The 24617-nt window shown below is 44.7% G+C and overlaps 1 pseudogene; it reads right to left on the bottom strand.

Annotated features, from left to right (window-relative positions):
• Nucleotides 1-6470: 6470 nt before the first annotated feature.
• LOC115201849 (zinc finger and SCAN domain-containing protein 21-like) lies at nucleotides 6471-20239 on the bottom strand (annotated as a pseudogene).
• Between the last annotated feature and the right edge of the window lie 4378 nt (nucleotides 20240-24617).

The following is a 24617-nucleotide window of genomic DNA, read 5'->3' as shown; positions in this document are numbered from 1 at the left end:
GAGCAAAGACCAAACCACAAGAACATTTTGTCCGCAATGCCCTCTTTGCTGATGACTGTGCCCTACTTGCGCACACAGAGGCAGACCTCCAGTCTTTAGCAGACAACTTCGATAAAGCTTGGGAAAAAAACTGTAATCATCAACCATCACTCCTGTCCAACCCAGTGGTCCGCAGCATCCACCTAAGTGGATCCAAGCTCCAGAATGTCGACCACTTCGCATATCTGGGGAGCACCATCTCCAAGGATGGCTCACTCGACCAAGAAATAACTAGCAGAATCCAGAAAGCGAGCCAGTCATTGGAAAGGCTGAGGAACAGAATCCTAAACCATAACATCACTCTTTCCACAAAGGTGAAAATCTACAATGTGGTAGTCATCCTAACTCTGTTGTATGGCTGTGAAACTTGGACCCTGTACAGTCACCACTTCAAACAGCTGGAGACATTCCATGCACAATCTCTGAGATCTATTATGGGTATCCGGCGGCAAGACAAGGTCTCCAACCTGGAGGTACTGCAGAAAGCTAACAGCACCAGCATTGAGACTAAGATCATTAAGGCACAGCTCCGATGGACTGGCCACATCATCAGAATTTTCTTTGGCAAGCTGCAGCAAGGGCACTAGAAGACAGGCCGACCCCAAAAAGCGCTTCAAAGACCACCTTAAACACAACCTCAAGTTTTGCAATATCCAGCCCAGCCAACTCACAGACATCGCCTCTACCTGATATCCACCTGGCACTCCAAAACGCTCACCGCAGTAGACAATTTCGAGCGGGACAGAAACAACTATTTGCAGCCAGAGCAAAGTGTCATTCTTGCACAACCGCGCGCACAACACCACCAGAAGCACATGTCTGTCCCTCATGCCTCAGTTTGCTCTTCAAAACTGACTCCTGAGCCATGTGGATGTCATTTTGGTTTATTGTGGGTTATTCAACCCACAATAAACCAAAATGACATCCACGAGTCGTCACCGTCGAAACCGACGGACCACTAGAGATAGAGAGAGAGAAGGAAAATTCAGTCCCGGCAATGATAGAAAAATAGCCAAGGCAGTCGACACAGTTAACGTTGTATTTAACAAAATGGTCACACTCACATAATATGAAGTACATTACTTTTATTGCACAAAACGATACGTGACAAGTAGAATAACTTTTATCACTATAGTAACACTTTTTACCTTTTCTGTAAATCTGGTACCCTCGCTTTGATAAAATTAATTTTAGAATACTTATGAAAAGGTTCAACATTACACACATCTTTACTACTTTGTCAGGTAAACATGAATTAAGTCACTATCATTATCTGACTATAAAACACGAGTATCAACCTATAGGGACAAAGTTTGTCACTCTTCATCAGTGAAGCATTTTTACAGACACCATCAAATCAACCATCACCATATCATCTACTCTGCATCATCATCATCATCATCATCATCATCATACATATTTGGCGGACACCTTTCAGGGAAATCAAGGACATCTTACATTAAAAGTAGGCCAACATAAAATCAAGTACTGTACAAAAGATCAAATCAAGTGCATCAATCAAATTAATATTTAAATAAAGGACCAGACGAAACAGGGCAGATAAAAAGAGGGAGGAGTTGGGTAGAGGATGCGAATACAGTTTAGGGTAAGGGTTAAGGGGGTAGGTTTGGGAATAGGATACGGACCCGGCTTAGGGTGCGGGATAGGGGGACACATACAGTGCATTCAGAAAGTATTCAGACCCGTTTCTCCACATTGTTACATTACATCCTTATTCTAAAATTGATTTTAAATTGTTTCCCCCCCCCCCTCATCAATCTACACACAATACCCCATAATGACAAAGGAAAAACAGGTTTGTAATTTTTGGCCAAATAAAAAATAACAGAAATATTCCCTTTACATAAGTATTCAGACCCTTCACTCAGTACTTTGTTGAAGCTACAAGCTTGGCACACCTGTATTTGGGGAGTTTCTCCCATTCTTCTCTGCAGATCCTCTCAAGCCCTGTCAGGTTGGATGGGGAGCGTTGCTGCACAGCTATTTTCAGGTCGCGTCAGAGATGTCCGATCAGGTTCAAGTCCGGGCTCTGGCTTGGTTACTCAAGGACATTGAGACTTGTCCCGAAGCCACTCCTGTGTCTTGGCTGTGTGCTTAGGGTTGTTGTCCTGTTGGAAGGTGAAGCTTTGCCCAAGTCTGAGGTGCCGAGCGCTCTGGAGCAGGTTTTCATCAAGAATCTCTCAATACTTTGCTCCATTCATCTTTGCCTCGATCCTGACTAGTCTCCCAGTCCCTGCCACTGAAAAACATCCCCACACCATGATGATGCTGCCACCACCATGCTTCACCGTAGGGATGGTGCCAGGTTTCCTCCAGATGTGACCCTTGGCATTCAGGCCAAAGAGTTCAATCTTCGCTTCATCAGACCTGAGAATCTTATTTCTCATTGTCAAAGTCCTTTAGGTGCCTTTTGGCAAACTCCAAGCGGGCTGTCATGTGCCTTTTACTGAGGAGTGGCTTCCGTCTGGTCACTCTACCATAAAGGCCTGATTGGTGGAGTGCTGCAGAGATGGTTGTCCTTCTGGAAGGTTCTCCCAACTCCACAGAGGAACTCTGGAGCTCTGTCAGAGTGACCATCGGGTTCTTGGTCACATCCCTGACCAAGGCCCTTCTCCCCCGATTGCTCAGTTTGCCCGGGCGGCCAGATCTAGGAGGAGTCTTGGTTGTTATAAACTTCTTCCATTTAAGAATGATTGAGGCCACTGTTCTTGGGGACCTTCAATGCTGCAGAAATGTTTTGGTGCCCTTCCCCAGATCTGAGCTCTACAGACAATGCGTTCGACATGATGGCTTGGTTTTTGCTCTGACATGCACTGTCAACCGTGGGACCTAATATAGACAGGTGTGCCTTTCCAAATCATGTCCAATCAATTGAATTTACCACAGGTGGACTCCAATGAAGTTGTAGAAACATGTCAAGGATGATGAATGGAAGGATGCACCTGAGCACTATTTTGTCTCCTAGCAAAGGGTCTGAATACTTATGTAAATGAGATTTTTTTTAATTATGTACACAACATTCTTAACCTGTTTTTGCTTTGTCTTTATGGGGTATTGTATGTAGGTTGAGATTTAAAAATATATTTTATAAGGCTGGAATGTAACAAAATGTGGAAAAAGTCAAGGGGTCTGAATACTTTCCGAATGTACTGTAGGTGCCTTCAGAAAGTATTCAAACCCCTTGACTTATTCCACATTTAGTTGTGCTACAGTCTGAATTCAAAATTGATTAAATACATCACCCATCTACACACAATACCCCATAATGACAAAGTTAAAACATGTTTTTAGAAATGTTTGCAAATGTATTAAAAAATAAAGTACAGAAATCTCATTTACATAAGTATTCACACACCTGAGTCAATACTTTGTAGAAGCACCTTTGGCAACGATTAAAGCTATGAGTGTTTCTGGGTAAGTGTTTGAGCTTTTCACACCTGGACTGTGCAACATTTTCCCATTATTCTATTCAAAATTCTTCAAGCTCTGTCAAATTGGATGTTGTTCATTGCTAGACAACCCGTTTTATGTCTTGCCATAGAACTCGGCCACTCAGGAGCATTCATTGTCTTCTTGGTAAGCAACTCCAGTGTATATTTGGCCTTGTATTTTAGGTTATTGTCCTGCAGAAAGATGAATTAATCTCCCAGTGTCTGGTGGAAAGCAAACTGAACCAGGTTTTCCTCTAGGACTTTGCCTGTGCTTAGCTCTATTCTGTTTATTTTTATCCTGAAAAACTCCCCAGTCCTTAACGATTACAAGCATACCCATAACATGATGTAGCCACCACAATGCTTGAAAATATGGAGAGTGGTACTCAGTAATGTAAAGTATTGGATTTGCCACAAACACAACACTTTGTATACAGGACAAAAGGTGAATTGCTTTGCCATGTTTTTTTGCAGTATTACTTTAATGCTTTTGTTGCAAACAGGATGCATGTTATGGACTATTTGGATTCTGTACAGGCTTCATTCTTCTCACTCTGTCTGTTAGGTTAGTATTGTGGAGTAACTACAATGTTGTTGATCCATCCTCTGTTTTCTCCTTTCACAGCCATTAAACTCTAACTGTTTTAAAGTCACCATTGGCATCATGGTGAAATCCCTGAGAGGTTTTCTTCCTCTATGGCAACTGAGTTAGGAAGGATGCCTGTATCTGTGTAGTGATTGAGTGTATAACCTTCCAAAGTATAACTAACTTCCTCATGCTCAATGGGATATTCAATGTCTGCTTTTGATTTGATTTCTACCCATCTACCAATAGCTGCCCTTCTTTGCGAGGCATTGCAAAACCTCCCTGGTCTTTGTGGTTGAATCTTGCCATAACAAAGGGGTTGAATACTTATTGACTCAAGACATTTCAGCTTTTCATTTAATTAATTTGTAAACATTTCAAAAAACATAATTCCACTTTGACATTATGGGGTATTGTGTGTAGTCCACTGAAAAAAAAATAAAAAATCTCAATTTGATAATTTAATGCAGTGGCTTGCGAAAGCATTCACATTTACATTTTTTACACTTGAGTCATTTAGCAGACGCTCTTATCCAGAGCGACTTACAGTAGTGAATGCATACATTTCATACATATCATATTTTTTTTCTTCTTCTCCGTAAAACACCCCCCATGTCATTTAAAAAAAAAAATTTGCCTTACAACCTGGAATTAAAATAGATTTTTGGGGGGGTTTGTATCATTTGATTTACACAACATGCCTACTACCACTTTTGAAGATGCAAAATATTTCTTCTTGTGAAACAAACAAGAAATAAGACAAAACTGAAATCTAGAGCGTGCATAACTATTCACCCCCCAAAAGTCAATATTTTGTAGCGCCACCTTTTGCAGCAATTACAGCTGCAAGTCTCTTGGGGTATGTCTCTATAAGCTTGTCACATCTAGCTACTGGGATTTTTGCCCATTCTTCAAGGCAAAACTGCTCCAGCTCCTTCAAGTTGGATGGGTTCCGCTGGTGTACAGCAATCTTTAAGTCATACCACAGATTCTCAGTTGGATTGAGGTTTGGGCTTTGACTAGGCCATTCCAAGACATTTAAATGTTTCCCCTTAAACCACTCGAGTGTTGCTTTAGCAGTATGCTTAGGGTCATTGTCCTGCTGGAAGGTGAACCTCCGTCCCAGTCTCAAATCTCTGGAAGACAGAAACAGTTTTCCCTCAAGAATTTCCCTGTATTTAGCGCCATCCATCATTCCTTCAATTCTGACCAGTTTCCCAGTTCCTGCCGATGGAAAAACATCCCCACAGCATGATGCTGCCACCACCATGCTTCTCTGTCGGGATGGGGTTCTCGGGGTGATGAGAGGTGTTGGATTTGCGCCAGACATAGCGTTTTCCTTGATGGCCAAAAAGCTACATTTTAGTCTCATCTGACCCGAGTACTTTCTTCCATATTTTTGGGGAGTCTCCCACATGCCTTTTGGCAAACACCAAACATGTTTACTTATTTTTTTCTTTAAGCAATGGCTTTTTTCTGGCCACTCTTCCGTAAAGCCCAGCTCTGTGGAGTATACGGCTTAAAGTGGTCCTATGGACAGATACGCCAATCTCCGCTCTGGAGCTTTGCAGCTCCTTCAGGCTTATCTTTGGTCTCTTTGTTGCCTCTCTGATTAATGCCCTCCTTGCATGGTCTGTGAGTTTTGGTGGGCGGCCCTATCTTGGCAGGTTTGTTTTGGTGCCATATTCTTTCCATTTTTTAACAATGGATTTAATGGTTCTCCGTGGATGTTCTAAGTTTCTGATATTTTTTCATAACCCAACCCTGATCTGTACTTCTCCACAACTTTGTCCCTGACCTGTTTGGAGAGCTCCTTGGTCTTCATAGTGCCACTTGCTTGGTGGTGTTGCAGACTCTGGGGACTTTCAGAACAGATGTGTATATATACACTGAGATCATGTGACCCTTAGATTGCACACAGGTGGACTTATTTTAACTAATTATGTGACCAGTGATGGTAATTGGTTGCACCAGATCTTATTTAGGGGCTTCATAGCAAAGGGAGTGAATACATATGCATGCACCACTTCTCCGTTTTCGAATTTTTTCGAATTTTTTGAAACAAGTTATTTAATTCATTTCACTTCACCAATTTGGACTATTTTGTGTATGTCCATTACATGAAATCCAAATAAAAATCCATTTAAATTTCAGGTTGTAAAGCAACAAAATAGGAAAAACACCAAGGGGGACGAATACTTTTGCAAGGCACTGTAAATTATCTATTTAATCCTGTAACACAACAACATGTGGAAAAAGTCAAGGGGTGTGAACTGAATACTTTCTGAAGGCACTGTAGGTATACTGAGAAGACACGGGGCTGGGGGGGGGTTAGGTAGGACAGAGTCAATGATAGGCTATAGGCATCCTTGAAGAGGTGTGTTTTTAGGATGTTTTTGAATGAGATGACTGCGTCTGCATGTTGTATGTTTGGGGGGAGTGCATTCCAGAGCCTGGGCAGAGCAGTTGAAGGTTCAGGCAACCATGGTGGAGAGGCGGCAGGTAGCCTAGCGGTTAAGAGAATTGGGCCAGTTACAGCATATGTCGCTGGTTCCAATCCTTGAGCAGACTAGATTAAAAATCTGTCAATGTGCCCATGAGCGAGGCGCTTAACCCTGATTGCTCCAGTATCGCCGTCAATGGCTGATCCCTGCCCGTGACATTCTCCCAGGGTGTCTGAGGGCTTTGGGATATTTAAAAAACACATTTCCATTTCACATCTCACACTGGTTAACCACTAATACATGCAGTGAAACAGGACAAATATAAGCACCCCCTATTCGACCTGTGAATGGGGGGGTGACATGGAAAGAGGAGGAGCAGAGGGGGCATGTGCTGGGTGAAGGTCAGAGAGGTGGGTGGGTGCCAGGTTGTGGGGGGCTTTGTAGATGAGGAGGAGTGCCTTAAAGTTAATACGGGATTGCACAGGGAGCCAGTGTAGATTGATGAGGATTGGTATAATGTGATTGGTTGATCTGGGTGAGGATTCTGGCAGCAGAGTTCTGGACCAGTTGAAGTCTGTTGGTGAGTTTGGGAGGGAGAGTGTTGCAATAGTCCAAACGGGAAGTGACGAGGGCATGGATGAGGGTTTCGGTCCAAAGTGACCACAAGGATTTTGACTTGTGTTGACAGAGGGACCGTAAAAACTATCTATGGTGACGCTGAGGTTGTACTGTGCATGGTAAGTAGGTGTTGGTGAATGTCATGGATTTTCAGGAACTTGTTGCACTGTTTGGGGGAGGAGTCTGCAGGGAAGTTGTCAGGATGCTAAAGTAGGCGGTTCGCTGTGGAGAAAAGGACTTTTGGGTCGTTTTTACCAGAGTCCTCTTGCAGATGTCCACTGGCTTTTAACTGCCGTAGCTCGGGGGTGTACCAGGGAGCAGTGTGGGTGAAGGAGACTGAGGGGAGCGAGGGTATCCAGGGAAAAAGGCAGTCATTGCAGTTAGTGATGAGGTCAGGAGGGGACTGGGAATAAGGATTGGTGTATGTATTAATAAGGCTCATGAGATCAGTGGGGTTTATGTCATCATACTCATTCTTTCCTCAGTTCACCTCATCCAGTTCCCTAATACATCCAAAACCAACAGAATTAACTACAAACAAACTAGTACTACATTACATGTCACTACACTATACATGGGCTGTGTGCATTTTCTGCTGGTGTAGCCTGAGGTAGCTCCTCTCGGAGAACCTCTTCCTGCAGTGAGTACAGGCAAACATTCTCCCGTATGGACCTTAAGATGCATCTTCAGATGGTACTGGTGGGAGAACCTCTTCTCACACTAGGGCAGCTGTAGGATTTCTCCCCTGTGTGGACCCTCTGGTGCCTCTTCAGGTGGTGCTGGTGGGAGAACCGCTTCTCACACTGGGGGCAGCTGTAGGTTTTCTCCCCTGTGTGGACCCTCTGGTGCCTCTTCAGGTTGAACGAGCGGGAGAAACTGGCATGGCACAGGTGGCAGCCGAACGATTTCTCCCCCGTGTGCATCCTCTGGTCGAGCTGCACCTGTTTGGGGAAATTGAAGGCTTTCCCACAGAACGAATACGAGAAGCGCTTCTCCTTGTCACCGGATCGACTGACAGCGTCACTACTACTGTCATTTGTCAATGGGCTTGTGTAGCCATTTAGTGTTGAGGCACTGGCATCGTCTGAGTTCTGGTTTAACATTAGGAGAGTGTGAGGAGGATGAAGGCCAGGGAGTGTCTGTGTTGTCACCGGGTCCATGTTCCAGTTGATAGATCCTATAGAAGGCAGGCTGAAGGCAGCACCTGTTAGAGGGTTAACCTGAGGTGCCATCAGTCTCTCTGAATCACAACTATAGGAGCAGGAAGGAGCATCACTAGCAGAGTCTGTATCTGTTCTCTCCTGCCGCATAGAGACACCTCCCCGTCTCTGCAGACCAAATCTACGCCTCACCCTAGTCTCAGCCAGTCTGTTGTCATGGAGACTAAGTTCAGACGTGGTTTTGTGTTCGACTGTCTGTTTCTGGTTGTGGTTAACAGTGTTGTTCCCCAGCCCAGAGTTGAGGACGCTGTCCCATCCACTGACCTCCACTATGTTGTCCCGCGGGCCCTTAGCTGCATCCGTCTGGGTCTGTGAATCCAAGATGGTCGCCCAGTCTCCTCTGTCATCCTCCAGCCAACCACCTGCAGAAAGAGGTTAGAAAATAAACATGGCAGAGAACTCTACATATGGAGATTTTTTTGTCAATTATCTGGTCAAGTTCATACATTTATAATGTTTTTTGTATGTAAAAACATAAGTTGTATTGATTTCATTTTATGAATGAAGACAAAATCATAGCCAGGTGCATCACTATTCCCATTGAAGATCTATTACTGTATGTAGGCTATATGTATTTCTCTCTTACCTTGCTCCCCCATCTTTACTCCACTCAGCAGATCAATGCTCTCTGGTTCATCTTCTATTGTCTCCTCTTTGACCAGCAGCAGATCAGGCTTCCCATCCTCCATGTCTACTGACTGTAAGAGATACAGAGTGAGAGGATGTTGGATCAAGAAATCTGAAATGAGCACCCTGCTATGGAGCATCTTCTGATTGGGCAAAGAGGGATTGATATGAGTACTATGCAAACATGTTAGTTGATTTGATTACTTGAAACGCTTTAATGGTTTGATAATTCAAAGACATGGTCCCACACTTAAGACAAAATGAATCAAGACTGGGCTCGTATCCACAAAGCATCTAAGAGTAAGAGTGCTGATCTAGGATAAGGTCCCCACCTGTCTATATAGTTTTATTCATTAAGATCTAAAAGGCAAAACTGATCCTAGATCAGCACTCCTGCCCTGAGAGGCTTTGTGGATACGGGCCCTGACCTAATATCATTCAGACAGTAGTTCACAGTGGGCTCACCTCAGTGAGACTGTGTGTGGTCCTGTGCTGCTCAGCTGGTTCCTCTGTGGGTTCAGGAGGTGGTGTAGTCTCGTTGTCCTCCATGATCATGGTCCCCTCAGGGTTCCCCAGACTCTCCTCACACCCCTCCTCCTTCACCAGCAGCACCTCTGGACCCTCCTCCTGGAAGAGACAGGCGATACAGATTACACAGACATACACTCCCTCAGGTACGTACACACAGATAAACACACATTAAAACATGGAGTGTTTATCCATCCCCACTACGTTTGAGTCCTATACTGTAGTTACAGAATGATTTCATTGTTGTTAAACCCATCATGGTGGACATACAGTAAACATGGTGTGGGTATATAGTCAGCTATTATAAGTAAAATATCATCAGACAAGCCTGACTAAACTATTTTGACGTGTACAGTAGGTGTTTGTGTGGGTATGCGTAGGTATATTTAAGTGTATATAGGTTATAAAGCGCTGTCATGTTTATGCAGAATAGGGTGAGATCAAGTTTTAAATACACCATATGAAAACCACACATGCACATGTCTCAACAAAAAATGTGCATGAACTTGATAAACTGCAGGGGGTGTGGTATATGGAGGGGGTGGTATATGACCAATATACTACGGCTAAGGGCTGTTCTTAAGCACGACACAACGCGGAATGCTAGGACACAACGCGGAATGCTAGGACACAGCCCTTAGCCGTGGTATATTGGCCATTTATCACAAACCCCCGAGGTGCCTTATTGCTATTATAAACTGGTTACCAACGTCATTAGAACAATAAAAGATAAATGTTTCGTCATACCAATGGTATACCATGGCTTTCAGCCAATCAGCATTCAGGGCTCGAACCACCCAGTTTATAATAGGCTATACGAAGTGCATGGCCTGCCCTGGCCTGCCCTGCTCTTGCTGATGTAAACATGTTTGTGCTGTCTAACTAATGGCTGTGCTGTATGGTGGCACTTTGGGAGGCAAGTCAAAGGCTTCTTCAGATGTTTTATTTGTCCAAAAAATGCAATATACTGTACATGTGGAGGGACTGTTAAAGGGTGGACCAAGTGCTATAGTAGGAGTTGACTGTACTGATAGTGACACCGTTGTCTGTTGTGATAGTTAACTGTGGAGCGGACCGTACTGATAAATGCATAGATCTGAATAACTTGACACAACAGATGATAAATAAGAATAATGCTGTTGAACCACCAAATCTGAAACAAACTGTATGAGGGTGGCAGGGATGTTGGGGAGGATCAGAAAGTTAAGAATCACTCCATTTTAAAAAAAACATTTTTTTTTAAATAAAATACATTTTTGGATTATCATGTTATTTCAATGGCAATACATTATGTTATGCAGCATAATGAAACATTTGACTTCCAATTTTGGGAGGAAGTTGCCAAAACTTTGCAATGGCGAATTGGAAAACCCATTGTCACCAAACGTAGTGTCAAATGGTAGGAATATGTGTTACAATAATAGAGGTAATATTTATACATTCTATTGCTGGTGACAACAAGGTGAAATTAAACAAAATGGTACAAACAGAGAATGTATATGAGGCTCAGCTACAAAACCTATTGCCTGTAGAGAGTTTAAATGAGGGAATGTCAACTGCTCAGAGAAGACCCTCAGACTGCCAACTTCATATGCAAAATGGACACACTTTTGAGGATAAAGATGCATCCAAGAGTGTCAGCGGTGCGTACTACCACTTAGAGACAGAAAGTTGTGGTAGAGGTTTATCAGATGAGGAAATCATATAGTGGAGGGCACCAATATCTACAATTGTATATAATACCAATACCATTTGATACCGATTTGAGCAAAGCATTTCATGATATTGGTTTATTTTTCCTTTTAACCTACACTATTCTCTAAAGCATATGTGACTGTTCCTGCATGAACAAAGCCCTCTCACTGCCTAGCATACTTTAAAAAACGAACAATAAAACAAAAACAGGTTGCTTAGCCTACTTAATTGTCTGCTGATGGACCGTCAATTGTGGATGGGCTTCCCATTGTATTCAATCTGGTTAGGTAGGTTTATACCACCAGAACACACCTGGCCACATGGGCAATCCGCAAGCAGTTGTCTGAACAATCACCATTTCAAAGTATTTTCTACGAACCAATATCAATATCGGGGGGAAAAAAACATTTCCATTTCAGGGTTCCCATCACTAATTCAGTGGATTTATTCTGAGGGATTGCAACGAATGAATGTATCATAAAGTGTGTTAAATTCATTGTCTCTGCCGAAACATTTTATGAAATGGGGGACTGAAATGAATGAATGTGTCCTAGGGTGTGTTTGACCATGAATTTTAACTGACACATTTTATAAAATTGGTGACTGTAGTGACTGTGTACCTATAGCCTGGTTAATGTTCATTACATTTAAATTGTAAATTAATTAGTTTGTTTATTTTGTTGTGCTGATATTTTAGTGTGTATATAGGTTTGTACTCCCAACCCCATGTTTACCTCTGCACATAGAGAAAGAAACTATTCTATAAGCCAATATGTAATGTATTGCATTGTATTGCATTTGGACCAATGGAGTGTATTGCAGTGTATTGGGACCAATGGAATGCGTGGAGTAAAAAGTGTTGCTGTGCATATAGACCTCAGTCCCCCATGAAATAACTCCATATATAGATTGTTTTAAAATCCACATTTAATGTCACCTGAATATGCACAAATATGAAACACTGTTAATGTTTAGACGATTCATTTCATGAATAAATACAGGTTGACACTTATGTGGGGGACTTTTTATTTTGAAAAATTGTGAAATTCCGTGACCCGGAAGTACTCAGCAGTCTTATGGCTTGGGGGGTAGAAGCTGTTAAGGAGCCTTTTGGTCCTAGACTTGGTGCTCCGGTACCGCTTGCCGTACGGTAGCAGAGAAAACAGTCTGACCTGGGTGACTGGAGTCTCTGACAATTTTATGAGCTTTCTTCTGGCACCACCTATTATATAGGTCCTGGATTGCAGGAAGCTTGGCCCCAGCGATGTACAGTTCGTTGGTGATGTGGACACCAAGGAACTTGAAACTCTCGACCCGCGCCACTACAGCCCCGTTGATGCTTTTTTGTTGTTGATGTCTTTGACTCATTCCTCTCTGCCTCCTTCTTTCCACTCCTCTCCTCTTTTGACCTCACCCTCTCACCTTCCCCCCCTACTCACAAGGCAGGCAATACGCTTGACCTCATCTTTACTAGATGCTGTTCTTCCACTAATCTCATTGCAACTCCCCTCCAAATCTCCGACCACTACCTTGTATCCTTTTCCCTCTCGCTCTCATCCAACACTTCTCACTCTGCCCCTACTCGGATGGTATTGCGTCGTCCCAACCTTCGCTCTCTCTCTCCCGCTACTCTCTCCTCTTCCATCCTATCATCTCTTCCCTCTGCTCAAACCTTCTCCAACCTATCTCCTGATTCTGCCTCCTCAACCCTCCTCTCCTCCCTTTCTGCATCCTTTGATTTTCTCTGTCCCCTATCCTCCAGGCCGGCTCGGTCCTCCCCTCCTGCTCCGTGACTCGACGACTCACTGCGAGCTCACAGAACAGGGCTCCGGGCAGCCGAGCGGAAATGGAGGAAAACTCGCCTCCCTGCGGACCTGGCATCCTTTCACTCCCTCCTCTCTACATTCTCCTCTTCTGTCTTTGGTGCTAAAGCCACTTTCTACCACTCTAAATTCCAAGCATCTGCCTCTAACCCTAGGAAGCTCTTTGCTACCTTCTCCTCCCTCCTGAATCCTCCTCCCCCTCTCCTCCCTCCTGAATCCTCCTCCCCCTCCCCCCCCCCCTCCTCCCTCTCTGCGGATGACTTCGTCAACCATTTTGAAAAGAAGGTTGACGATATCCGATCCTCGTTTGCTAAGTCAAACGACACCGCTGGTCCTGCTCACACTGCCCTACCCTGTGCTTTGACCTCTTTCTCCCCTCTCTCTCCAGATGAAATCTCGCGTCTTGTGACGGCCGGCCGCCCAACAACCTGCCCACTTGACCCTATCCCCTCCTCTCTTCTCCAGACCATTTCCGGAGACCTTCTCCCCTACCTCACCTCGCTCATCAACTCATCCTTGACCGCTGGCTACGTCCCTTCCGTCTTCAAGAGAGCGAGAGTTGCACCCCTTCTGAAAAAACCTACACTCGATCCCTCCGATGTCAACAACTACAGACCAGTATCCCTTCTTTCTTTTCTCTCCAAAACTCTTGAACGTGCCGCCCTTGGCCAGCTCTCCTGCTATCTCTCTCAGAATGACCTTCTTGATCCTAATCAGTCAGGTTTCAAGACTGGGCATTCAACTGAGACTGCTCTTCTCTGTGTCACGGAGGCTCTCCGCACTGCTAAAGCTAACTCTCTCTCCTCTGCTCTCATCCTTCTAGACCTATCTGCTGCCTTTGATACTGTGAACCATCAGATCCTCCTCTCCACCCTCTCCGAGTTGGGCATCTCCGGCGCGGCCCACGCTTGGATTGCGTCCTACCTGACAGGTCGCTCCTACCAGGTGGCGTGGCGAGAATCTGTCTCCGCACCACGCGCTCTCACCACTGGTGTCCCCCAGGGCTCTGTTCTAGGCCCTCTCCTATTCTCGCTATACACCAAGTCACTTGGCTCTGTCATATCCTCACATGGTCTCTCCTATCATTGCTATGCAGACGACACACAATTAATCTTCTCCTTTCCCCCTTCTGATAACCAGGCGGCGAATCGCATCTCTGCATGTCTGGCAGACATATCAGTGTGGATGACGGATCACCACCTCAAGCTGAACCTCGGCAAGACGGAGCTGCTCTTCCTCCCGGGGAAGGACTGCCCGTTCCATGATCTCGCCATCACGGTTGACAACTCCCTTGTGTCCTCCTCCCAGAGTGCTAAGAACCTTGGCGTGATCCTGGACAACACCCTGTCGTTCTCCACTAACATCAAGGCGGTGACCCGATCCTGTAGGTTCATGCTCTACAACATTCGCAGAGTACGACCCTGCCTCACACAGGAAGTGGCGCAGGTCCTAATCCAGGCACTTGTCATCTCCCGTCTGGATTACTGCAACTCGCTGTTGGCTGGGCTCCCTGCCTGTGCCATTAAACCCCTACAACTCATCCAGAACGCCGCAGCCCGTCTGGTGTTCAACCTTCCCAAGTTCTCTCACGTCACCCCGCTCCTCCGCTCTCTCCACTGGCTTCCAGTTGAAGCTCGCATCCGCTACAAGACCATGGTGCTTGCCTACGGAGCTGTGAGGGGAACGGCACCTCCATACCTTCAGGCTCTGATCAGGCCCTACACCCAAACAAGGGCACTGCGTTCATCCACCTCTGGCCTGCTGGCCCCCCTACCTCTGAGGAAGCACGGTTCCCGCTCAGCCCAGTCCAAACTGTTCGCTGCTCTGGCACCCCAATGGTGGAACAAGCTCCCTCACGACGCCAGGACAGCGGAGTCAATCACCACCTTCCGGAGACACCTGAAACCCCACCTCTTTAAGGAATACCTGGGATAGGATAAAGTAATCCTTCTAACCCCCCCCCTTAAAAGATTTAGATGCACTATTGTAAAGTGGTTGTTCCACTGGATATCATAAGGTGAATGCACCAATTTGTAAGTCGCTCTGGATAAGAGCGTCTGCTAAATGACTTAAATGTAAATGTAAATGTGGGCCTGTTCGGCCCGCCTTTTCCTGTAGTCCACGATCAGCTCCTTTGTCTTGCTCACATTGAGGTTGATGTCCTGGCACCACACTGCCAGTTCTCTGATCTCCTCCCTATAGGCTGTCTCTTCCTTGTCGGTGATCAGGCCTACCACTGTTGTGTCGTCAGCAAACTTAATGGTGGTGTTGGAGTCGTGTTTGGCCACGCATTCGTGGGTGAACAGGGAGTACAGGAGGGGACAAAACACCCCTGAGGGGCCCCAGTGTTGAGGATCAGCGTGGCAGACGTGTTGTTGCCTACCCTTACCACCTGGGGGCGGCCCGTCAGGAAGTCCAGGATCTAGTTGCAGAGGGAGGTGTTTAGTCCCAGGGTGATGAGCTTCATGGGCACTGGTGTTGAATGCTGAGCTGTAGTCAATGAACAGCATTCTCACATAGGTGTTCCTTTTGTCCAGGTAGGAAAGGGCAGTGTGGAGTGCAATTGAGATTGCGTCATCTGTGGATCTGTTGGGGCGGTATGAGAATTGGAGTGGGTCTAGGGTATCCGGGAGGATGCTGTTGATGTGAGCCATGACCAGCGTTTCAAAGCACTTCATGGCTACCGACGTGAGTGCTACGGGGCAGTAATCATTTAGCCAGGTTACTTTCGCTTCCTTGGGCACAGGGACTATGGTGGTCTATTTGAAACATGTAGCTATTACAGACTCTGTCAGGGAGAGGTTGAAAATGTCAGTGAAGACACTTGCCAGTTGGTCCGCGCATGCTTGGAGTACACATCCTGGTAATCCATTTGCCCCCCCGCGGCTTTGTGAATGTTGACCTGTTTAAAGGTCTTGCTCACATCAGCTACCGAGAGCTTACCTCAAAGCGAGCATAAAAGGCATTTAGCTTGTCTGGTAGGCTCGCGTAACTGGGCAGCTCGCGTCTGGGTTTCCCTTTGTAGTCCGTAATAGTTTGCAAGCCCTGCCACATCCGACGAGCGTCAGATCCGGTGTAGTAGGATTCAATCTTAATCCTGTATTGATGCTTTGCTTGTTTGATGGGTCGTCTGAGGGCATAGCGGGATTTCTTATAAGCGTCCGGATTAGTGTCCCGCTCCTTGAAAGTGGCAGCTCTATCTTTTAGCTCGATGTGGATGTTGCCTGTAATCCATGACTTCTGGTTGGGATATGTACGTACGGTCACCCAGGGGACAATGCACTTATTGATGAAGCCGATGACTCAGGTGGTGGTGGTACTGTATACTCCTCAATGCCATTGGATGAATCCCGGAACAAATTCCAGTCTGTGCTAGCAAAACAGTGCTGTAGCGTAGCATCCGCGTCATCTGACCCCTTTGAGCAAGTCACAGGTACTTCCTGCTTTAGTTTTTGCTTGTAAGCAAGAATCAGAAGGATAGAATTATGGTCAGATTTGCCAAATGGAGGGCGAGGGAGTTTTTTATGCATCTCTGTGTGTGGAGTAAAGGTGGTCTATTGTTTTTTTTCCTCTGGTTGCACGTGACATGCTGGTAAAAATGTGGTAAAACGGATTTAAGTTTGCCTGCATTAAAGTCCCCGGCCACTAGGAGCACCATTTCTTATTTGCTTATGGCCTTATAGAGTTGGTTGAGTGCGGTCTTAGCGCCAGCATCGGTCTGTGGTGGTAAATAGATGGCTACGAATAATATAGATGAGAACTCTCTTGGTAGATAGTGTGGTCTACAGCTTATCATAGGGTACTCTACCTAAGGCGAGCAATACCTCGAGACTTCTTTAATATTACACATTGCGCACCAGCTGTTATTGACAAATAGACACACACCCAAGCCTTCGTCTTACCAGACGTAGCTTCTCTGTTCTGCCGGTGCATGGAAAATCCCGTCAGCTCTTTTATCTGTGACGTCGTTCAGCCACGACTCGGTGAAACTTAAGATATTACAGTTCTTAATATCCCATTGGTAGGGTAATCGTAGGTCATCAATTTTATTTTCCAATGATTGCATGTTAGCAAGTAGAATGGATGGCAGTTTACTCGCTCGCCTACGGATTCTCAGAAGGCAGCCTGATCTGCGTTCTCTTTTCCTCCGTCTTTTCTTCACGCAAATGACTGGGATTTGGGCCAGTTCCCGGGAGAGCAGTATGTCCTCCTCATTGGACTCGTTAAAGGAAAAAGCTTCTTCCAGTTCGTGGTGAGTAATCGCTGTTCTGATGTCCAGACGTTATTTTCGGTCATAAGAGATGGTACCAGCAACATTATGTACAAAATAAGTTAAACAACACAAAAAAACTAACAACTAGCACAATTGGTCAGGAGCATGTAAAACGTCAGCCATCCTCTTCGGCGCCGTCTTAAGCTCCCCTATGGCAGATAAATTAGGATGTACATGTAAGCAAATTAATAGCTATGCGTAGCCTTTCTGAAATAAATGGGCCAAACTTGATGTACTGTAACTTTTTAATGTTACACTACAGTGCCTTGCAAAAGTATTCACCCCCTTGGCGTTTTTCCTATTTTGTTTCATTACAACCCAACCTGTAATTTAAATTGATTTTTATTTGGATTTCATGTAATGGACATACACAAAATATTCCAAATTGGTGAAGTGAAATGAAAAAAAACTTGTTTTCAAAATTTAAAAAAAAAACGGAAAAGTGGTGCGTACATATGTATTCACCCCCTTTGCTATGAAGCCCCTAAATAAGATCTGGTGCAACCAATTATCTTCACTAGTCACATAATTAGTTAGATTGCACACATGTGGACTTTATTTAAGGGCCACATGATCTGTCACATGATCTCAGTATATATACACCTGTTCTGAAAGGCCCCAGAGTCTGCAACACCACCAAGCAAGGGGCACCACCAAGAAAGCGGCACTATGAAGAACAAGGAGCTCTCCAAATAGGTCAGGGACAAAGTTGTGGAGAAGTACAGATCAGGGTTGGGTTATGAAAAAATATCAGAAACTTTGAACATCCCACGGAGCACCATTAAATCCATTATTAAAAAATTTAAAGAATATGGCACCACAACAAACCTGCCAAGAGAGAGCCGCCCACCAAAACTCACAGACCAGGCAAGGAGGGCATTAATCAGAGGCAACATAGAGACCAAAGATAACCCTGAAGAAGCTGCAAAGCTCCACAACGGAGATAGGAGTATCTGTCCATAGGACCACTTTAAGCCGTACACTCCACAGAGCTGGGCTTTATGGAAGACTGGCCAGAAAAAAAGCCATTGCTTAAAGAAAAATATAATATGTTCGCCAAAAGGCATGTGGGAGACTCCCCAAACATATGGAAGAAGGTACTCTAGTCAGATGAGACAAAAATGTTGCTTTTTGGCCATCAAGGAAAACGCTATGTCTGGCGCAAACCCAACACCTCTCATCACCCCGAGAACCCCATCCTGACAGTGAAGCGTGGTGGCAGCATCATGGCAGGCAGGGACTGGGAAACTCTTCAGAATTTAAGGAATGATGGATGGCACTAAATACAGGGAAATTCTTGAGGGAAACCTGTTTCTGTCTTCCAGAGATTTAAGACTGGGACGGAGGTTCACCTTCCAGCAGGACAATGACCCTAAGCATACTGCTAAAGCAACACTCAAGTGGTTAAGGGGAAACATTTAAATGTCTTGGAATGGCCTAGTCAAAGCCCAGACCTCAATCCAATTGAGAATCTGTGGTATGACTTAAAGATTGCTGTACACCAGCGGAACCCATCCAACTTGAAGGAGCTGGAGCAGTTTTGCCTTGAAGAATGGGCAAAAATCCCAGTGGCTAGATGTGCCAAGCTTTCAAGACATACCCCAAAATACTTGCAGCTGTAATTACTGCAAAAGGTGGCTCTACAAAGTATTGACTTTGGGGGGGGTGAATAGTTATGCATGCTCAAGTTAAGTTTTTTTGTATTATTTCACAAAATATTTTGCATCTTGTGTAAATCAAATGATACAAACCCACCCCAAAATCAATTTTAACTCCAGGTTGTAAGGCAACAAAATATGAAAAATGCCAAGGGGGTGAATACTTTCGCAAGCCACTGTATGACACCAACCTCAATCACGATAACATGCTGGGTTGAGGTTCCACTCCCCTCATCAACAGCTACGGGTTGGTCATCTCTCCACGTGTTGTGTCCTGCCGGCTTCGCAAAGCTCCTGTGGTCTCCAGTGAGATGTCCTTCACCTGAGAAAATTATTGGGGGAAAAGGGGTGCTTAAGTTAGGTACTGTCAATACTCAACACTATATTGTACACTATTGACATTGTCTACAATTGGCAAGGATAAGGTTACACTTCTCATAACTTCTTGATATACTATTTATTGATTGATTGTTCCATGCATCACATTCTTTTTGAGTACGATAATTCAACATTCAGTTTATCAATAATCTACTTAGAATATGATCTTGTCTTTGTGCAATAATCATTTGTTCTTAATAATTGGTCTGCCTAGTAAAACAAAGGTAAAATAAAGTTGTGCAAGATGGGGTTAGTATTGCATACTATCCAAAAACTGTCCATGACCCAATTCTGGACAACACATACGCAGAGTAGAACAGGGCGATAGGCCCCGCAGCATCCACCTTCTAAAAAAAAAAAAGTTACCTCTTGCCATTCCTCTGTATCGGTCGAGGATCTTAACACCACTGGGACGACTGGCGAGTGCGCGCTCTCGGATTGTCCTCTCTGCGCGCTCCCGTGCCACCTTCAGTTCCATTAGCTGTAGTTTCCGACGCAATGCCCTGTTTTCTTTCTGGCTTTGAGTTATTTCCAAACGAAACACTGCATAGTCGTCGTCTACGAGTTTACAAATATCTGCCACGGCTGAATTCGCTAGCACCTCAATGATGGAGGCTATTTGAGTGTGGAAAACCATACAGTTAGCCATTGTTACTTTTAGCTAACGTTAGCAACTAGCTAGCTAGCGTTACCTAAATAACGTCTATCAACCAAGTCCTGTCTCCAACGCGAATTAAATACAACATTGGGTAAGTATGTGATGCTGTGCAGTTAAATTAGTCATATTTTTAGTTCCATCGTGTTAATAAACGTCTAAATAACAACAATAAAAACGCTGACGTGGAAGTTGTTCTTTGTCATTGTTTACTTCCGTTTACACTCTTCTTCTTGTGCGTTTCCAGCAGACTAGACGCTGTATTGCTGCCTTTATCAGGTCAGAGTGCGAATTACACATTTAAATACACTACATTACCAAAAGTATGTGAACACCTGGTCGTCGAACATCTCGTTCCAAAACCTTGGGCATTAATATGGAGTTGGTCCCCCATTGCAGCAATAACAGCCCCCACTCTTCTGGGAAAGCTATCCACTAGATGTTGTAACATTGCTGCGTGGAATTGCTTCCATTCAGCCACAAGTGCATTAGTGAAGTCAGGCACTGATGTTGGGCGATTAGGACTCCAACTCATCCCAATGGTGTTCAATGGGGTTGAGATCAGGGCTCTGGGCAGGCCAGTCAAGTTCTTCCACACCGATCTCGACGAACGATTTCTGTATCGACCTCGCTTTGTGCATGGGGACATTGTCATGCTGAAACAGGAAAGGGCTTTCCACAAACTGTTGCCACAAAGTTGGAAGCACAGAATTGTCTAGAATGTCATTGTATGCTAAAGCGTTAAGATTTCCCTTCACTGGAACTAAGGGGCCTAGCCCGAACCATGAAAAACAGCCCCAGACCATTATTCCTTCTCCACCAAATTTTCCAGTTGGCACTATGCATTGGGGCAGGTAGCATTCTCTTGGCATCCGCCAAACCCAGATTCGTCCATCGGATTGCCAGATGGTGAATCGTGATTCATCACTCCAGAGAACGCGTTTCCAATGCTCCAGAGTCCAATGGCAGCGAGCTTTTCACCACTCCAGCCGATGCTTGGCATTGCGTATGGTGATCTTAGGCTTGTGTGCGGCTGCTCGGCCATGGTAACCCATTTCATGAAGCTCTCGACGAACAGCTCTAGGTGCTGACGTTGCTTCCAGAGGAAGTTTGGATCTCGGTAGTGAGTGTTGCAACCGAGGACAGATCAGCACGAGGACAGATCAGCTTCAGCACTCGGCGCTCCCATTTTTGTGAGCTTGTGTGGCCTACCACTTCGTAGCAGAGCCATTGTGGCTCCTAGAAGTTTCCACTTGACAATAATAGCACTTACAGTTGCCTGGGGCAGCTCTAGCAGGGAAGAAATTTTGCAAACTGACTTGTTGGAAAGGTGGCATCCTATGACTGTGTCACGTTGAAAGTTAGTGAGGCCCTCCTACTACCAATGTTTGTCTATGGAGATTGCGTAGCTGTGTGCTCGATTTTATACACCTGTCAGCAACGGGTTTGGCTGAAATAGCCGAATCCATTCATTTGAAGGGGTGTCAACATACTTTTGTATACATAGTGTATGTAAAAGATTTAAAGTGGGGACTCACTAATAAACCATCCTTAATACTGTAGAAGCAGTGTTGTGCTAATATAACAATTTGCAAATATTACACTTGTCTTTCATCTTTTGTTATTCACAGCCGATAGATACTGTACCTATGAACATTTTGTCTGGTGGTGCTGGAGCTACCTTGCCAATCATGTCAGTCATCTTACCTTCCTTGATGGTGTCCTAGTATCATACAGACATAGCCTATCAAATAATGACATGTAGCTAGCTATTAACAAAACATAGCTACTTACCAACAACACAGCAGTCTCGGGTTTGACGGTTGACAGCCCAAGTAGAAGCTAGTTGGATGTAAATCCAGATGGCGCCAACAGACATGGCAGCTCTGCTTCTAGCTCCGAAGCAACTTTGCAGTATTTTTTTGGTGTGTATTATTTCTTACATTATTAGCCCAGAATCTTTTTTTGTGTTATTACATACAGCCAGAAATAACTTTTGGATATCAGAGCTGCGGTAAATCACCAGCATTATGACCAGGAATACAACTTTCCCGAATTGGATCCTTTGTTCGTACCCCCCAGGGCAATTTAACAGTGGCTGCTCAAAGACGCACCGGTGGAGAAGAGGTATTCAGAATGGACTTCTAGTGCACACCATCCATTGCTTCCTGGGTATATTACTCGCTCATGTTCAGTCTCTGGACAATAAAGTAGACAAGCTCAGGGCGAGGATCTCCTTCCAGAGAGACATCAGGGACTGTATCATACTCTGTATCACGGAATCATGGCTCTCTAGGGATATACTGTCCCTGTCCATACAGCCAGCTTGGTTCTCAGTTCATCACGCAGACAGGAATAAAGAACTCTCCGAGAAGAAGAAAGGTGGTGGTGTATGTTTAATGATGGACTACTCATGGTGTGATTGTGATAACATACAGTAACACAAGTCATTTTGTTCACCCGACCTAGAATACCTCACAATCAAATGCAGACTGCATTACCTCCCAAGAGAATTCTTGTGATTTTTCGGTTATAGTCACAGCTGTGTATATTTCCCCCTCAAGCCGAAACCACAATGGCCCTCACTTTATGCAAACTTTAAACCACATATCCTGAGGCCTCATTTGTTGTAGCTGGGGATTTTAACAAAGCACATTTGAGGAAAACGCTACCGAAGTTCTATCAATACATTGACTGTAGTAGTCGCTTAGGAAAAACACTAGACCACTGCTACTTGCCTTTTTGAGATGCCTACAACCTGCCCTCCTTTGGCAATCAGATCACGACTCCATTTTGCTCCTCCCTTCCTATAGGCAGAAACTCAAACAGGAAGTACCTGGTCTATTCAACGCTGGTCTGACCAATCGGAATCCATGCGTCAAGATTGTTTTGATCACGCGGACTGGGATATGTTCCGGGTGACTGAATTCATAAGGAATCGATAGGGGACGTTCCCACGGTGACTATTAAAACCTACCCCAACCAGAAACCGTGGATAGATGGCAGCATTCACGCCAAACTGAAAGCACGAATCACCGCATTTAACCATGGCAAGGTTACTGGGAATATGGTTGAATACAAACAGTGTATTCCCTCCGTAAGGCAATCAAACGGGTAAAACGTCAGTACAGAGACAAAGTTGAGTCGCAATTCAACGGCTCAGACACGAGACATATGTGGCAGGGTCTACAGACAATAACGGACTACAAAGGGAAAACCAGCCACGTCACGGATACCGACGTCTTGCTCCCGGACAATCTAAACACCTTCTTCGCCTGCTTTGAGGATAACACAGTGCCACCAACACGGCCCGCTCCCAAGGACTGTGGGCTCTCGTTCTCGTGAGTAAGACTAAGCGTGTTAACCCTTGCAAGCCTGCCAGGCCAGACGGCATCCCTAGCCGCGTCCTCAGAGCATGCGCAGACCAGCTGGCTGGAGTGTTTTAAGGACATATTCAATCTCTCCCTATCCCAGTCTGCTATCCCCACTTGCTTCAAGATGTCCACCATTGTTCCCGTACCCAAGAAAGCATAAGTAACTGAACTAAATGAGTATCGCCCCATAGCACTTACTTCTGTCATCTTGAAGTGCCCGCTACCATCCAGAAGGCGAGTTCAGTACAGGTACATCAAAGCTGGGACCTAGAGACTGGAAAAACAGCTTCTATCTCAAGACCATCAGACTGTTAAATAGCCATCACTAGCCGGCTACCACCCGGTTACTCAACCCTGCACCTTAGAGGGTGCTGCCCTATGTACATAATCATGGAATCACTGGCCACGTTAATAATGGAACACGAGTGAATTTAATAATGTTTACATACCGCTTTTCTCATCTCCATATGTACATACTGTATCATATTCTACTGTATTTTAGTCAATGCCACTCCAACATTGCTCGTCCTAATATTTATATATTTTCTTAATTCCATTCTTTTACTTTTAGATTTGTGTATTGTTAGATACTACTGCACTGTTGGAGCTAGGAACAAGCATTTCGCTACACCCGCAATAATAACTGCTAAATATGTTTGTGACCAATACAATTTTATTTGAAATCTATATCCTGGCCATCTGCCCAAGGTTGTTGAACAACTTTTATGGAAGCCCATTTTCACTCCTATTTGCAGAGCGAAATGTGCGTGCGCTGCACTCATATGCAGACTTAACAACAAATGTCCAAATGGTTGGGGGCGGACCACAGTTGGGGGCGTGTTGTCTCTGGGCAATTAGGCATCATTGGCGAAAGTAAAAATCCATACCCAACTCTCCAACAAGTTGTGACAAGCTCACTCACTAAACTCTGTTTTGGACAAGACTGACTTCACACTTTGTAGTCAATTTTGACACTATAATTGATGTTTGACTCGTATTGATGCGACATGGGCAATTTAAAACCGGAGATGTTGGTTCTAAGGGGTAGTTGACCTTGAACAAATCACATACTCTGTAACATGGACTAACTTGGTGAAATAATAGGGGTTGACATGATTTTTAAATAATTCCACCTTCCGCTGTTCCCAATTCATACATCTGCAAGGTCCCTGAGTCAAGTAAAGCACATATTCAACTACAAAGACCAGGGAGCTTTTATAAAGCCTCACAAAGAAGGGCAGTGATTG

This window comes from Salmo trutta, chromosome 11 (assembly GCF_901001165.1).
Source record: "Salmo trutta chromosome 11, fSalTru1.1, whole genome shotgun sequence".
NCBI classification, from domain to species: Eukaryota; Metazoa; Chordata; class Actinopteri; order Salmoniformes; family Salmonidae; genus Salmo; species Salmo trutta.
The sequence above is the reverse complement of the archived record's forward strand: the minus strand, read 5'-3'. Positions and strand labels throughout refer to the sequence as shown.